At 52.2% G+C, this 3,731-nt stretch overlaps 1 protein-coding gene across 1 annotated transcript in view; it reads left to right on the forward strand.

The window, feature by feature from the left end:
- The window catches only part of SPTB (spectrin beta, erythrocytic), a 67,647-nt gene that overhangs the window by 3,990 nt on the left and 59,926 nt on the right, over positions 1–3,731 (forward strand). The window lies entirely within an intron of this gene.

Raw genomic sequence — 3,731 nt, forward strand, 5'->3', positions numbered from 1 at the left:
TTTTTTTTTTTTTTTTTTTTTTTTTGTTTTGGCCTTGCGGCTTGTGGGATCTTAGTCCCCCCACGAGGGATCGAACCTGGGCCCTTGGCTGTGGAAGCGCTGGGTCCTAACCACTGGGCCTCCAGGGAACTCCCAGGAATAGTATCTTTCTGTCCCTTCTCTTCTCCCAACTTCAGATATTCAAGTTCATCAGCTCAGTCAATGTCCCAGTTACCTTGGCCTGTTCCAGGGCCAGTTTCTTCCCTCTTAACCCCCACCCTCCTTCATCTTAGAAGGCTTGGGTTGGAAAAAAGAGCCAGGGACCAGCGAAATTAGGCTAATGCTTGCACTTCGAGCTCTTGGCTTGGTCACAGGGACCCAGGGGCCATGGGGATGAAGCCCACTGCTGTGCAGATCTTTCTCCAAAGGCATCCAGCCTAGACCCCAGGTGTGTGTCTGCCATCAGCTGGGTGACAGGAAGGCCCAAGAAACCAGAGGATGGTGAGGCCTTGTGAGATGCTCTTCCTAGTGTGGCAGCTCCTCCTGGTCCCTCTCTGCTTAGTGACCTGTGGTTAGAAGACTTGCATTAGGTTAGCTGGACTCCATCTATTCTGCCTCTTAGGTCATCTTCCTCTCAGCTCCAGAGGAAGCACTCCCTATTCAGCCTTTCAGACCATTCATGGCTCTTCCTCCCAGGGCCAAAATAAACAGGCCATCTGGTTATTCTGCCTGGAAACTGCCACGTTGGTATATAAATACCTGACTCCTCTCCAGAATGAATTACTCTGGGTTCGAAACTGGATCAGCCTGACTAAAGTGAAAGGGGAGGTGGGTAAGAAGACACTGCAGGAGGCTCCTGGATGGGGATGGATTTGACCTTGGCATGCCAAGGGGAGGGTTGGGGGCCCAGCAAGAATATTTGCAGGTAGGTCTCTGGGCAGATGTTGCACTCAGTGTCAGCCTCTAAAGCTGGCAGCGCTTCCTGAGGTTCAGTGGTGGCTAAGTCCTGAGGCTTCTTCCTGAACGGGAGGCCATTCTCTGCTTTGATGACTGCCTCTGGCACCCTCCTACTTTTCAGACTTGCTTTGAAAGTTAGAGGAAGGGGAGCAGCTGGAAAGCCCAAGTTCCTATCCCTCCAAGAGGTTCCAGCCTTCGCGTTTAAGTAAAAAAAAAAAGCTCCCAGTGTCTCCTTGAGCCATCCTCATCGTCACTCACCCCGTTTCCTGTCCTTCATACTGGGCGCCATTAGGCAAACATTTGCGGGTCTGAATGAGGGACGAAACACCGCAGGCTGCGGGGGATTTTCGGCCAGAATGCCTGCCCTTTGTGCCCTCTTTCCTCATCCCAGAGGAGGCCTCTGCCTGCACACACCCTTGCACCTGGTTGTGTACCCCTGTGATTTGGGTGAGGATGCTGCCTCGGGGCAGATGTGGCCGCACTGGGCGGGGGTGGTGGTGGGGGTGGTTTGGAGGAAGGCAACAAAAAGATGCCCTGAAAAGAGAAACCTTGTGCATTAGCCTCCATCCCACATCCTCTGCCTGCCTTATGCACGCACACAGCTCAGCCCCCCTGCATCCCCAAGTGCCGCCCGCTGCTTGATTTCCAGCTCACTGATGCAGAGGCATCTGGAAGGTTGCAGTGCAGAGAGCAGCCTGGGGCCTCCTGAGGAGGCTGTGAGGAGGGGAGGACCCGACACATCCTTTCTCCCCTCTTTTGGCTCATTGAACAATTACTAAGGGACAGACTACACAGAGCCTCCCTTTTAAGACAAAATGCACGAAATTATGTAGCCCACTCTGCTTTTGCCTTTAAATCAGAATCCAAGTCATGTTTCAAACTAGAGACGTGCTTCCTTTCCACATTCTCTCTTTGTAGCCTTCTTACTAGAAATGAGGTGAGGCCAGAGGTGAGGTTGCTTTAGGACAATTCAGAGAATGCAACAGGGCAGCAGGTGCACTGCAGGCCATGTCCCTGTACTCTGAAGCACATGGTTGCTGCCACTCTGAACCTTGAATGTCTTCCAGACCCACTGTGCCCAGGCCCCAAGGTTAAGTTCTGTGACTGGCAGGTATTCCATCAGAGCTTTAGGGCAGTGGTCCTCAGACCCTGGCACTCCCTGCCCACCAGCCTGGACCCTCCGGAAACTCCCCAGAGAGGGTGGTGGGGGCTCCTTCCTGACTCTGGTGGCAAAAAGTGACGCTTAGTCTCACCCCACCTGCACCAGGATGACTCTGAGCCCAGGTGCCCCAGTTGTGTGAGAAGGGCTTTGTGTCCAAAGGGTGAATGATTTCTTTCAGAGAGCAGGATTCCATCACAGTTGTGCCAGGAGGGGTCAGCAGCTTCTTGGCAGCCTGTTAAGTTGACAGTTTCAAAAACAGCTGCTGGAGACCAAGGCATCAGGTGTGCATGGCCCAAATGTCTCTCTTAAGCTACCTGTGAGAACAAAGATGGTGTCATTAACAAGAAATTTTTAAAATGTTTTCTTCTCAGATTTCAAAACATGGAGTGGAGTTCTATTTAGAGACTAGATATTGGGAAAATGTACTATTCACAGAAATATCTTTAATCATCAGCAATCATTTTAATGTGCTGTCAGAAGAAGAAAATAATTGGCTCAGCAGCTGTGTCTCTTGGAGGTCAGCCATTGTGAGTTCTCCTTCCTCCCCTGAGACAGGCCACTGTGCAGAGAGACCTGCCAGTTACCTGTGTAGACCAACCTCCGAGGGAGGCCAGTGTGCCACCTGCACTGTGTGGTCCAGGGCAGTTTCCCCTGCCCAGGACATAACACTTTCTCCCATTGTCCCCTCTGGATAAAAGCTGTTCCTCCTCTTTGAGAATGCTTTGCAGAACCACAGCTGTTCCCCTGTTCTGGGTGACTGCTATCTATCATCATGAAGATGCTTTATCAAATATTAATACACCGAGGTTAATAATGAGACTCTGTTCCCTCCCCATGCGGCGCAGTCTGAGTGAGCCATGTTAATAGCCTCCTCCATCTTTGGGACATTCCTATGGGCTGTCAGCTTCATTCCCAAGGGCAGGTTCTGATACCAGGCCTGGACTGTGCTTTTGGCTCCCGGGAGCAGCCAGCACTCCCTCCCTTCTCCCCCCATGGGGTCCCCCCTGCGTGCTGCTTGGCTGAAGAGATGCCAAGAATGTCATTTTCAGAGCATCTGTGGCAATTGTTCATTTTCCCTTTTTATCATGTCACTGAGAAAGAATGACAGGGAGGCTGGTAGCAGCTTAGTCTCTGGGAGAATTTTGCCTCCTAACCCTTTGGCCTTCAGACTTTGGAAACTGGATCAACCAGGGCACCTTGTTCTACAGTCTAGTGAGAAACAGATCAGATAATCACACATGTGTCTTTGTACATATAGACATGTATGTCATGACAAATGATGATAAATGCTATTAACTGGGAACTGTGCGTTTATAACATAACCCACAGCTTATAACTCACCCAAGGATGAGTAGGGGCTTGTTTTAGTGAGAGTGTGGACTGGTGGGTGGAGACAGGAGGGGCAGCAGGAGCCACATCACGGGGGCCTTAAAGGCCATGGGTGGGCTTCCCTGGTGGCGCAGCGGTTGAGAGTCCGCCTGCCGATGCAGGGGACACGGGTTCGTGCCCCGGTCTGGGAGGATCCCACATGCCGCGGAGCGGCTGGGCCCGTGAGCCATGGCCGCTGGGCCTGCGCGTCCGGAGCCTGTGCTCCGCAGTGGGAGGGGCCACAACAGTGAGAGGCCTGCGTACC

The sequence above is a fragment of the Lipotes vexillifer genome, unplaced genomic scaffold (assembly GCF_000442215.2).
Source record: "Lipotes vexillifer unplaced genomic scaffold, Lipotes_vexillifer_v1.1 scaffold629, whole genome shotgun sequence".
Lineage (NCBI taxonomy): Eukaryota > Metazoa > Chordata > Mammalia > Artiodactyla > Lipotidae > Lipotes > Lipotes vexillifer.